General features: G+C 40.0%; 1 protein-coding gene across 12 annotated transcripts in view; it reads right to left on the minus strand.

Annotated features, from left to right (window-relative positions):
* The window catches only part of TLCD4 (TLC domain containing 4), a 115,394-nt gene that overhangs the window by 85,918 nt on the left and 15,247 nt on the right, over positions 1-14,229 (minus strand). For 2 of the 12 annotated variants that reach the window (XM_054530974.1, XM_054530981.1), the window contains exons 2-3: positions 13,498-13,585; positions 12,805-13,051 (exon numbers count right to left, since the gene is read on the minus strand). The exons of 5 other annotated variants lie outside the window; for them this stretch is intronic. The gene's annotated coding sequence lies outside the window, so the exon portion shown is untranslated. The remainder of the gene's footprint in view (positions 1-12,804; positions 13,052-13,497; positions 13,586-14,229) is intronic. 5 more of the 12 variants (XM_054530990.1, XM_054530991.1, XM_054530978.1 and 2 more) reach the window with 3 other exon arrangements.

Consider the following 14,229-nt stretch of genomic DNA (forward strand, 5'->3'; position numbering starts at 1 on the left):
TGAATTTAACATAATGATTTAACCAATCCCTTATTGTTGGACATTTAGGGATTTTATTGTTGGATGAAATTTTCCATTTCTCATATAAAGCAAAGTAGTAATGTCGTACTAGAAATTAATTTTAAAATTCAAACCCAGCTTCAAATTTAATAGGGAAATTTGGAGGATTCCTGCTCAGGTCAACAGGACAAAAGGGTTGCTCGTTCTTCCCCTACTAATTAATGTGGTGCTGAAAGTATCAGTCAAAGGAACTAGAAGAAAGACAGAAAGTAAAGATATAACTATTGAAAAAAAAGTGTAAAATTGTCATTTCTATATTATATGATTATATACCTATAAATCAAGTGAAATATATATATTTTTTAAATATACATTTTTTTCAGTTGATTTTTTGGTATACATATGTATATCCTCACATGTATATGTACACCTAAAATATCAACTAAAAAATATATAAATAATAAAAAATTTAAGTGTGGGAGCAGGAAAAAAATTAATTTACCAAAATTGTTTGTGTATATATATATATATATGCATACACACATTATGTGTATGTAGTACAAACACACAGATAAACAATACTCTTACAAAATAAAAAAAGAAAAAGACCCACATAATTGCAACGAAAAGTGTGTAGGGGTAATTAATAAAAAATATGCAAAACTGGCTGGGCACGGTGACTCACGCCTGTAATACCAGCACTTTGGGAGGCTGAGGCAGGTGAATTACTTGAGGTCAGGAGTTCAAGACCAGCCTGGCCAACATGGTGAAACCCCATCTCTACTAAAAATACAAAAAATTAGCTAGGTATGGTTGCACATGCCTGTAGTCCCAGCTACTTGGGAGGCTGAGGTGGGAGAATCCCTTGAACCCAGGAGGTGGAGGTTGCAGTAAGCAGAGATCACACCACTGAACTCCAGCCTGGGCGACAGAGCGAGATTCCATCTCAAAAAAAAAAAAAAATGCAAAACTTCCATGCGAAAAACATTAAAACACTCCTGCAGGACACAAGAGTAGATTTGAACAAATGAAACTCAGACCAGGTTTTTGGAGAGAAAAAGTCAATGTATGTAAATGCTCTCTAAGTTTTAATTTTATTTATTTATTTATTTAAAGGCAGGGTTTCACTCTGTCGCCTAGGCTGGAGGGCAGTGGCACAATTTTGGCTCAAATGAGATCTCCCTCCCTGTAGCATCAACCTCCTGGGCCCAAACAGTCTTCCCACCTCAGCCTCCTGGATAGCTGGGACTGTAGGCACACCCACCAGGTCTGGCTAATTTTTGTATTTTTTGCAGAGACGGGGTTTTTGCCTTGTTGCCCAGGCTGGTCTCAAACTCCTAAGCTCAAGCTATCTGCCCACCTCAGCCTCTCAAAGTCCTGGGATCACAGGTGTGAGCCACTGCACGTGCCCCTAATTTTTAAATATATTACACTATCAATGAAAACACTAATTGGCAATTTTCTGGAATAGGACAAAATGATTCCAAAGTCCACATGGGAAAGTAAACAAACAAGTTTACCAGAAGAACAATTTTTAAAAGATCAGTGAGAAAGGAATAACCTTCTATATATTAAAAAATACTACAGAATCTCAATAATTAATACTTTGGGATTTCCATTGGAATAGATAGGCTAATGGAATTAAATAGAAAGCCCAGAAATACACCCAAATAAGCAGCGTCTCAAGTCAGTGGGGTAAGATGGACACTTGAATAAATGGATAGCACCTGGAAAAAATAAAGTTAAATCTATGTCTCATTCTGTGTGCTAGTAAATATTCCAAATGGGCCAAAGACTTAAATGCAGAATATGAATATACAAATGTATTACAAAGGCCAGGGATGGTGGCTCACACCTATAATGCCAGCATTTTGGGAGGCCAAGACGGGAGGATTGCTTAAGCCCAGGAGTTTGATACCAGCCTGGGCAACATAATGAGACCTCCTCTCTAGAAAAAATCAAAAAATGAGGTGGGAAGATGGCTGAGCCCAGAAGGTCAAAACCAGAGTGAGCCATGATTGCACCACTGCACTCCCACGTGGATGACAGAGCAAAACAGAAACAAAAACAAAAAAATGCATTCCAAGAAAATATGGATGAATTCTCTCCTTACCTTGGAATTCGTAAAAAGGAATGGGAAGGCCTAACTGTGACTCAAAATCTAAAAGCCATAAAAGATTAATAAATCTAACTAATTAAAAAATCAGAAACTACTACCTGGCAAAAATAACAATAATAGCATAAGCAAGGATGAGACACAAATTACAAACTGGAAAAAATATCTGATATTCAAATCACAGATAAATATATAAGAAGCATATATATCAAAGAAGAAAAAGACTAGACACTCGAGAGAAAATTAGAAAACATGAACAGATATCACAGAAAAAGAAAAATAAAGGACCTTTACACATTATAAATGGTCTTCATTTGTAAAACTATATGCAAATTAAAACCAACCTCATCCCATAAACATATTGTTATTCTACTTCCTCACTACTCTCTGACTTTGGAGCATTCATCTCTCACTACAGCCTCTTCAGATTGGTCTCCCCACCATCATTTTTGAAAAAGAGGGAAATTTACAAAGCTATATCTTTTTTTGTTTAATTCTAGATCTAAAATGCCATGTTAATAGATGTTGCTTGGATAATACTAGAGTATCACTGTTTATCAGCATATAAAAATTCCTGCTTACTGTTTTGAAACATGAAGAACCCATACATCAATATGATTAAAATCAGAACTAACATGTTCCCTATCCTGTTCCTATGTACGATTTTTTTAAATAAAGTTGATAAACTATTCATAAGTAGTTTTCATAGACCTTATAGCTAAATACAACTTTAGAATTTAGAAATATTCCTTAGTATAAAGAGCCCCTGCTCTACTGCCATCCCCTGCTAAAATATTCAATTCCAAAAGAATCATATTTTTGTAGTGATATAAACCAACCACTTCATAGAGACAAAAAACTACCCTAAAAATAGTTAAAAATTAAAAGAGCAAATTTTGTTTGTTTGTTTGTTTAAGACAGGTCTTGCTCTATCGCCCAGGCTGAAGTGCAGTGGCGCAATCTCAGCTCACTGTAAGCTCCGCCTCCTGGGTTCACGCCATTCTCCTGCCTCAGCCTCCGGAGTAGCTGGGACTACGGGCGCGTGCCACCACGCCCACCTAATATTTTGTATTTTTAGTAGAGACAGGGTTTCACTGTGTTAGCCAGAATGGTCTCGATCTCCTGACCTCATGATCCACACGCCTTGGCCTCCCAAAGTGCTGGGATTACAGGCGTGAGCCACCGCGCCCGGACTAAAAGAGCAATTTTTATGACTGTTGTTAAATATGCAAACATATTATCTCCCTTACAAATTTCTTATCTCCCAAAAAATTTACCTAATGTTATTACAACTATCATTCCTGCAATGGTGTTACTATAAGCAGCTCAACCCATACATATGAATCATGTGGATCACTAACTGAAGTCCCTGTTTTACACATTCTATATGAGAAGTCAGAAGCATCGAAAATGACAGTTATTATTTTTATGGAAAATGTATATGCTGCATTCAGATCTCCCACTTAATCTTGACCTGCATGCTGTGCATTTTAATTAAAAAGCATTTTTTGTCCTCCAGCAAGTAACGGTTTTGAAAATTTACCCATTGCCATCCCTTTTCAAAATATTTTTTTATACTTTGCAATATATTAAGAATTTTTTATTTGGTTTTGTTGTTGTTGTTTTGTCTGTTTGTTTGTTTTGAGATGGGTCACACTCTGTCACTCAGGTTGGCGCGTAGCGGTGCCATCTCGGCTCCCTGCAACTTCCACATCCCACGTTCAAGCAATCCTCCCACCTCAGCCGCCCGAGTAGCTTGGACCACAGGCATGCACTACTACGCCCAGCCAATTTTTGGTAGAGACAGAATTTCACCATGTTGCCCAGGCTGGTCTCGGACTCCTGAGCTCAAGCAGTCCACCCGCCTTGGCTTCCCAAAGTGGTAGGATTACAGGTGCGAGCCACCACACCTGGCCCTTTTTTGATTTTAAAAAGAAAACAATCTAATATTAGGGGAAAGGATATTTTATGGGGATTTATTTTCAATAAGGAAAATTATGTTTAAAGTCTCAGATTTTAAAATTCTCTGTGGTAAGTAGAAAATACAAGATAACTTCACAAACATATCTAATTGAAATGAAGTTGAAGTAAATGTCAGGATTTTTTAGCATTGAAATTGCTTTTGTTACAGGTAAGAAACTCACTTTACCTCTTAACATTTATAGATAGAAATTGAGGTCTTCAGAATTTGACCCTTTCTCAATAACAAATTCTCAAATGGAATATTATCTACAGTGATTCTCTATCTCTCCACATGGCTACAAGATCCACTAAGCCATCAGGAAGACCTGGGAGTCATCATTGACTTCTTCCTCGTCCCACAGAAGCATTCAGTGTCTGCATTAGAACAACTGCCTCCAAACTAGTCCTCTTTGCAGTAGTCTTCTTTCTGCATTCGTCCTTTCTTTCTTTTTTTTTTTTTTTTTTGCGACGGAGTCTCTCTCTGGAGTGCAGTGGCACAATCTCGGCTCACTGCAAGCTCCGCCTCATGGGTTCACGCCATTCTCCTGTCTCAGCCTCGCGAGTAGCTGGGACTACAGGCGCCCGCCACCACGTCTGGCTAATTTTTTGTATTTTCAGTAGAGACGGGGTTTCACTGTGTTAGCCAGGATGGTCTCGATCTCCTGACCTCGTGATCCGCCCGCCTCGGCCTCCCAAAGTGCTGGGATTACAGGCGTGAGCCACCACGCCCGGCCATGCACTGGTCCTTTCTAATTAGTCTCTATTGCTGCCACCAATAAAAAATAATAAATATTTTCTGAATTCAGAAACAAATGAAGTAATATATTCACCCAAAATCCAGATTTTCTGGACAAGTGACTAATTATCAAAACCCACCACCCATGGAGGAGGCAAGATTACGGTACATTAAAGTCCAAAGTACAATTCTAAGTCTCACAACTGTTCTGAGAGTGAAATCACTAAATACACCTGGATTATCAATTACCTGAAGACAATCTAGTTTTAGGGAAAAGGATATTTTAGGGAATTTATTTTCAATAAATCTGTCTTATGCAGATAGTCCCTGACTTACAATAGTCCAGCTTAACAATTTTTCGACTTTACAATGCAGTGAAATGCATTCCTTCAAGATTCTTCTACTGAATGCATTTCACTGCATTGTCAAGTCGATCTTTTCCCAGGCTGGTGATATGTGGTACAATTATACTCTCTCCTGATGCTGGGCGAAATCATCTAACACAAATCCTATTTTATAATAAAGTATTGAATATCTTGTATACTTTATTGAATACTGTACTGAAAGTATTATTTTTTTTTATTGTTATTGGGTCAGAGTCTCACTCTGCCACCCAGGCTGGAGTGCAGTGGTGTGATCAGAGCTCACGGCAGCCTTGACCATCTGGGATCAATCAATCCACGCCTGCCTCAACCTCCCAAGTAGCTGGGACTACAGGTGCACCCCACCATGCCCAGCTAATTTTTTGTAGAGATGGGGTTTCGCCATGTTGGCCAGGCTGGTCTCGAACTTCTGGGCTCAAGCAATTCACCCACCTCAGCTTCCCAGCTGGGATTTCTGGTGTGAGTCATGCTGAAAATGTTCTGAGCACATTTAAAGTGGGCTGGGCTAAGCTATGATGTTCAGTAGAATAGGCATGTTAAACGCTTTTTTTTTTTTTTGAGATGGAGTCTCGCTGTCGCCCAGGCTGGAGTACAGTGGCGCGATCTCAGCTCACTGCAGGCTCCGCCCCCCGGGGTTCATGCCATTCTCCTGCCTCAGCCTCCCGAGTAACTGGGACTACAGGTGCCTGCCACCTCACCTGGCTAATTTTTTGTATTTTTAGTAGAGATGGGGTTTCATCATGTTAGCCAGAATGGTCTCGATCTCCTGACCTCGTGATCCGCCCGCCTCGGCCTCCCAAAGTGCTGGGATTACAGGCATGAGCCACCGCGCCTGGCCTGTTAAACGCATTTTTGACTTAGTGTATTTTCCATTGATGATGGGTTTATCAGTACACAACACCATCCTAAGTAAAGGAGCATCTGTACACCTTTGCAACTTACATTGCACCCTGCAAGGTGGGTGCTATCTAAGTGTTCCCACTGTTCTCAGCTTGTCAAGGAACTCGCTTAGGAAGCTCAAAGTTCTGTGGCTGAGGGAGAGCCTTACCTGATAATCTACATTCTAGAGAGAATGATGTGTTTCTCCTCCTTCTTTATCCTAAGCAATTACCTAAAGTTAATAAAATACAGCCAAGTGATGTAAAGGGCTGCTTTGCCTCCCCTTTTATGGCTCCTACAAAGCCCTCTGGTTTGTTGATAAAATCCCCTACCAGATATTTTAAAATCTATCAGCATTTGGCTTTTTAACACCGTTTTAGGCACACAGTGTTCTATTAGTACAGAAAGAGAAAGTCATCCTCTTAATGTATCAACATAGAGGTGAAATGAACTTGATTTCAGTTCACTTTGTCTTAATCCAAATTATTAATTCGTTTAACAAATAATGCACATTGTAAGGGTATCATGGGAAACTTTGAAAACAATTGTGTAAATTCTGATTGCTAGTCGTACAAGACATTCTTGGGAAATAAAAAACCATAACCAATAGCTAAATACACCACTGTCGAATTTCAACACTTGTGATATTGATTTGTAGGGGATGGGATGAACAAACAGAGCTGAAGTTCAAAATCATGTCTCCTAAATAATTTAGATGTGGTTTTAATAATTTTAGTCTTCTTTGGCTTGTACCATTACAACAGTAAAGCCCAATCATTCTATAAGAATGTCAATATAAAAATAACTCACTGACATCCTTCTTATTCCTTCATCTCTCTGAACCAGAATTCAGCCCTTCCTCTAGTTTCTACAGGAAATTATCTCTAAACATTTCATGATTCTCCCCAACTTAACATAAGAGTAGGGGGTTCCTGAGAAGTTGAGTAGAACTTCTACCAGCTCTATCTTCCAATCTCTCTTCTTTCCTACATAGGAGTTGAAGAAACATTTTCTGTTGATTAAATCCAATGGAGTTTCACTGCCTACCTAAAGTAGTTCTTCTGGCCAGGTTCAGTGGCTCACGTCTGTAATCCCAGCACTTTGGGTGGCTGAGGCGGGTGCATCACCTGAGGTCAGCAGCTCAAGACCAGCCCGGCCAACGTGGTGAAACCCTGTCTCTACTAAAAATATAAAAATTAGACAGGCATGGTGACGCATGCCTGTAATCTCAGCTACTCGGGAGGCTGAGGCAGGAGAATCACTTGAACCTGGGAGGCAGAGGTTGCAGTGAGCCAAGATCGTGCCACTGCACTCCAGCCTGGGCAATGAAGCAAGACTCAGTCTCAAAAAAAAAAAATTTTTTTTTAAAGTAGTTCTTCCAAACAAGTACACTACTCTTGCTAAGGGAAGTTCTGCAAATATATATATATAGTGCTTTATCCACTGCTTTTGCTCTCATTTCTCAATTAGCTCTTGCTGCATTCCCCTAGCCCTTGAGCTTTTCATCTCAAAGTTTTGATAATTCCTTGAACCTGAGAACATAACGGTCTTTTCTGCTTTGATTCTTAGCTCTAAATTTTGCAATTAACCTTTTGCTCAGTTCACTTCTGCCCACTCCGGGTTCTTACCTACCTTGAAGTCCATCTTAGCTTTGGCTTAACCCTGTCCTCCCCGTTCCCCCAATCCAGTAAGGTGTATCTGGTATCAATTCCACGTATGCCATCTAAAACTCATTCTTGAGCGTCCGACCTGTATTCCCAAGATTCTACTATGTTTTCCCAGGTTCTTCAAATGCAATAAAATATATAACTCATGATCCCTCCTCCTTTCCATACTCTTCTTTCTCTGAGTTCATGAAGTCATCATGCTTCTAATCACCCAATCTAGAGACTTCAGTTTTCCTAGACTCCTCCCTCTTGCTCAGCTCTCTCTATCCAAGTACACAGCAAATTCTGTCAGTTGGACTCCCTACATATTTTTCATTTACTTACTTCCTCTACCCTTACTCTCACTCACCAAATTTAGACCTGTATACCACCCTTTTCCTCTTATGTGTCCCTGGCAACATACCAAGTTAATAATTTGCTTTCCCTCTTCTCCCATTGCTCAGTACCACATGTTTCACACAAAATAGACCCTCAATAAATATTCATTGGTTATAGAAGAGTCTTCAAATCCTTGTGATCTCATATCTTTTCTTTTCTTGTCATTCATAAGTTGTCTCTCTCTCTCCGCAACTTCATGCCTCTTCAGAATTCTTCTGACCTGCTGTTGGTTATCTTCTTTTCACCTCAAATCAAAATCGTTCTGTTACTCTTTATTGCCTATTAACGAAATGTGTTAATGTTCACCATTTGAGCTCAAACCTACATTTCCATTTTTACTGTTCACACTCTTTACTCATTCTCGCCAAATCCAACTACTAGTCATTCTCCATTTTCCTGCATCTCTACCTTTGCTCATGTTGCCCCCAACACACACAGTGTCTTTTCCTCCCATCTTTTCTTATCAAAACTTTCCTAGTTAAGGCTGAGAATTTCTCTCTCCCTCTTTTGTCCTTTGAGAGTTTGAGCAAATTTATAGCTTGCTTTGTACAGGTACTTTATTTCTCCTACCAGGAAAGCAGTATCATAGAGTTGTTCAAAGCAGTGTTTTTCAGACCACCTGCAACAGAATAACTGGAGTCATGTTAAAAAGACAAAAACAAAACAAAAAACCTTCTAAATCAGAGTTTATTGAGGTAGAACACAGAGCTCTGCACTTTAAAAAGAAGCTCCTGGCTGGGCACTGTGGCTCCCAACACCTTGGGAGGCCGAGGTGGGAGGATCTCTTAAGGTCAGGAGTTTGAGACCAGCCTGAGTAACATAGCAAGACTCCATCTCTACAAAATACACACACACACACACACACACATTTTAATTAGTCAGGCACAATGACAAGCACCTGTAGTCCCAGATACTTGGGAGACTGAGACTGCAGTGAGTTTCAGACTGCAGTGAGCTATGATCACGCCACTGTACTCTAGCGTGGGTAACAGAGCAAGACCCTTTCTCTAAATAAATAAAACAAAAATAAAAAGAAGCTCCCCAGTAAAGTGCACAGTAAAGTTGGAGACCTAGGCCAGGCACAGTGGCTCACGCCTATAATCTCAGCACTTTGGGAGGCTCAGGCGGGTGGATCACGAGGTCAGAAGTTCAAGACCAGCCTGGCCAAGATGGTGAAACCCCCATCTCTACTAAAAATACAAAAATTAGCCAGGCACAGTGGCGGGCGCCTGTAATCCCAGCTACTTGAGAGGCTGAGGCAGGAGAATCACTTGAACCCAGGAGGCAGAGGTTGCAGTGAGCCGAGGTTGTGCCACTGCACTCTAGCCTGGGCAGCACAGCAAGACTCTGTCTCAAAAACAAACAAACAAAAAAGTTGGAGACCTTTGAGTTGCATAAATGGGCCTTGAAGTCAGAATTGGGGTTGCATTCCCAGTTATATCCTTCTTAAAAGATAATTTTCAGAAAAAGCTAAAATCATGACTGATACAGATAGAAAAGGAAATAATGTCAAAGATTTTATTTAACTAATCCAGTGAGGGAACCAGGCAGATGTTACAACCTGTTTTTAAGCAAATCTGAAAAAGACATATTTATACTGAGTTGTAAAATGGCTCAAAGACAATTAAAGGCAGGAATCAGATGATCTGGAAGGTGTCCTCTAAGCAATGTAGAATTTTCTTTTTCTTTTTTATTATTATTATTATTTTTTGAGACAGGGTCTCACTCTGTTGCCCAGGCTGGTGTGCAGTGGCGCAATCTCAGCTTACTGCAACCTCTGCCTCCTGGGTTCAAGTGATTCTCATGCTTAGCCTCTGGAGTAGCTGGGATTACAGGCATGCACCATCATGCCCAGCTAATTTTTGTATTTTTAGTAGAGACGAGGTTTTACCATGTTGGCCAGGCTAGTCTCGCACTCCTGACCTCAGGTGATCTGCCCGCCTCAGCCTCCCAAAGTGCTGGGATTACAGGTGTGAGCCACCGCACCCAGCCAGCAATGCAGGATTTTCTATTGAAACATAAATTTTTTGTACACCTTTTCCTAGCTATATGACTTTGAGTGTGTTAGTTAACTTCTCTGAGCCTGTTATTTTATCTGTAAAATAGTGACAATAAGATTTATGTTTGTGAATTTCTTTATTCTATATGTATATATATGCATATACATGTTTTTTTGAGATGGGGTCTCACTCTGTTGTCCAGGTCTCTACCTCCTAGGCTCAAGCGATCCTCCCACCTCAGCCTCCCAAGTAGTGGGGACCATGGCCGGCGCCACCATGCCCAGCTAATTTTTGTATTTTTTGTGTTTTTGTAGAGGGGGGTTTCACCATGTCACCCAGGCTGGTCTTGAACTCCTGGACTCAAGTGATTTGCCTGCCTCAGCCTCCCAAAGTGCTGGGATTATAGGCATGAGCCACCGTACCTGACCAAACAGTGATAATAAGATTTTATAATTAAAAAAAAAACTTTCATGGGGATAATACCTAATAGAGTTGGTGAGAATCGAATGAGTTAATGAGTACCAAGAATTTAGGACAGTGTAGAGCAAATTATACTCAATAAACATTACATCATTGTTGTCATCATCATCGTTGTTGTGGTAACTATAAGTTCCTTGAGGATCATTCTTGTTTATTAATGAATGTATATATATGCAATCAATCAATCAAAGTATATTGAATACCTACTTATGCTAGGTTTGGATGAATAATAAAATAGTTCCTGTCCTCAAGGAGTCCAGACTAGCAGAGGAAATGAGGACTTAAACAAATAACTACACATGATATAATAAATAAAAATAGAGTTTTTTAGCACAATTGACAAAATGACTAACCATATGTAGAGTGTACAGAGTGCATACAGAAAGGCATTATAAATGTGAATTTGAGCTGAATCTTAAAAGGTGAGCAGGTAATCACTAAGGAAGCACAATGTGGTAATAACTATTATCCTAGATCATGTTGTTCTTATTTAGTTTGTGCAAGATCCGTATAATAATGATTCATTTCTAACTGAGTAGAGAGGGGGTTTCACCATGTCACCCAGGCTGGTCTTGAACTTCTGGACTCAAGTGATTTGCCCCCCTCACCCTCCCAAAGTGCTGGAATTATAGGCGTGAGCCACCATGCCTGACCAAATAGTGATGATAAGATAATACTTACTATGTGTCAGGCACTATTCTAAAGAAACATCATTACCCTGTTCTTTTTTTTTTTTTTTTTTTTTTTTGAGACAGAGTTTTACTCTTGTTGCCCAGGCTGGAGTGCAATGGCACGATCTCGGCTCACCACAACCTCCACTTCAAGTGATTCTCCTGCCTCAGCGTCCCGAGCAGCTGGGATTACAGGCATGCACCACCACACCCCGCTAATTTGTATTTGGAGAGACCGGGTTTCTCCGTGTTGGTCAGGCTGGTCTCGAACTCCCGACCTCAGGTGATCCACCCGCCTCGGCCCCCCAAAGTGCTGGGATTACAGGTGTGAGCCACCGCACCCAGCCTATCCTGTTCTAGAAAAAACCTGAGGCTTAGAGAAGCCTAGCAACTTTCCCAAGATGATACAGCCACTGAGACGCAAGACCACAATTCATTACAGATAACCTGTTTCCAGACTGAGGAAAGATCATCTCAGTTTTTCTAACAGGAGAATCAAAATCCAGAGAGATTAGGAGATCTCGAAAAAGAGATTTATTAGAACTTGGGTCTCTGGTTTTGAAGCCCAGGCAGATGGGGAGGAAGAATACCACAGAGTGAGAGAGAACATGCAAAACCACGGAAGCACAGAGGAGCTGGGCATGTCCCCAGGAACCACAGATGTTTGGAACTCAATACGCATTTATGGAAACAGCAGGAGAAGCTAAGGCCACTAAAGTGGTCAAGGATGACGAAAAATAAACTATGCCACACCGAATTACATAGACTGCCCTGGAGGAGATGAGGAAACAATGAAGGATTTTAAGCAAGAGAATAAGGAGAACAAAGGTTTAGAAATGGGGCAGGGCAACCAGTTATGAGGCAGCGAGGACTAGTGTTATTGAGATCAAGAGTATTGAAGTCAGAAAAACCACCAGTTATTATGACCTTAGGAAAGAGAACCTCTTTGAGCCAGAATCTTCTCATCTGTAAAACGAATATAATAAAGGGCTATTATGAGGCCTAAATGAGAGTACACAGATCATTGTGCTATATAGATCTGATACTGTATATCGGATCTAGTCAGCATTCAATAAATGATGGTGGTAACATTGTTTTTGTTATTAATGTTGTTATGATACAAATATATTGAGAGCTAGTTTCCATCTATTTGAAGGAAGAATATATGAAATACACTTACTGATGCTCTTTTGCTTAGGTTGTTTAGAAATAAAACTAATGCTGCTTGATTTGTTCAGGAGCAGTAAATTGATCTATATCAATACAGCAAAGCCCCAGGAGCACAAAGAGAACTAGATTTCAGGAATGGCATGAAGTTAAGAGTTCCATTTATCAGCTATTTCTTGTGTCCCTACGGTGTGTCTAATACTCTATTAAGTGGAACATATATAAAAGTTACGACACCATCTCCTTTCAAAAGGGGGCAAGAGTCTACAATACAGTTCCTTTGGTTGATTTCCTCTGTAAATGAGTTCCTGATTCCTGGCCTCCTCTCTCATTTACAACCTCACACACACCTCTTAGGTACTTACACTACTCCTGTGGAAGTGATCTGGGTTTCCCTACTTCATTACTCCCATCTTTGACTACCTTCTTTCCTGGCTCCTCCAGCTGGATGAGTTGGATTACACGTTTTTTGATCCAAACCAGCATCTCATTGTGGTCCAGGAAACCTTGCTACTAGAGTGAAGTTTATCCATTTCTCTCATAGCTGGCAGTAGAATTCTTCTCAGAGGAAAACATCTTGAGTCATTATATATAGATGGTGTGCCTTGAGAACTTGGGTTAATAAGAGATAGGAATAACAAGAGGGACTGTTCTATATCAGAAATTAATTTGGAATCAGTAGTGTCACTAGAGTTTACAATAACCTATTGTATATTCTAAAATAGCTGTAAGAGAATAATTTGAATTTTTAGCATAAAGGCAAATATTTAAGGTGATGGATATCCTAATTACATTGATTTGATATTTACAAAGTATATAAAGGTATTAAATTATCACATGTACCCTGAAAATATATACATCTATTATGTATCAAGAAAAAAAACATTTTTAAGGGGAAGAAAAAGAAATTAACTTGGGGATGTGGAAGGAGTTGGGGACAAGACAGAAGAGATGAGAAAGAGTGAAAAGAAAGGGATGGCAGAGTAACTTCATGGTATGCCTAAAATACTTTTTTAAAATGTGTAATATTCTAAGTTACTTGTATTTCTTTAACTCACCTCATTTCTTCCAAATTTCCAGTAGGCTTTCCACTACCCCTAAATTCCCATCCCTCTGCAAGACGCACACACGGTGCGAGGGGAGGTCCTGGTGAGGTAAATGAAGAAACCACAGGATGGGGCCAAGTTGCACTGCTACATCAAAAAGGAGCAGAAAGCAGAAAGCACACCTAGAGTCCAGTGAAATAGTCCATCAACTGAACCCATTAGTGGGGGCCAGAGGTAGTGCTGAAATCACATGTCTGGAAAATTGGCAGGATACTTCATGAAATACTATATAATATAAGAGTTGTGTAATAGGGGCTTGAGTCAATATTATCTAGTTTAAAAACAAAACGGATGATCCCAACTGATATCTGGGTCATGATTTCCTCAGAGACATTGACTATTTTGGCACAATCTATAGGTTTGCCTTTCCAAAGTTCTTACTATCCCTTCCCCAAAGCTATCCACCCTTGTCTTATCCCAGATTACTGCAACAGTCTCCCTGGGATCAGCAAATAACTTCTTAAAGAATCATACAGTAAATAGGTCAGGCTTTGTGGGCCAGATGGTCACAGTTGCTCAACTCTACACTTAAGGCCGGAAAACAGCAATAGCCAATACATAAATGGTTCAATACAAAGGTTATGTTCCAATAAACCTTTATTTACAAAAACAGGCAGTGGACCTTCTGTCCTGCTCTTTCTGTTCTCCAGTTGTTGTCAAGGTACTCTTTCAAAATGTCACTCC

The sequence above is a fragment of the Pongo abelii genome, chromosome 1 (genome assembly GCF_028885655.2).
Source record: "Pongo abelii isolate AG06213 chromosome 1, NHGRI_mPonAbe1-v2.0_pri, whole genome shotgun sequence".
Lineage (NCBI taxonomy): Eukaryota > Metazoa > Chordata > Mammalia > Primates > Hominidae > Pongo > Pongo abelii.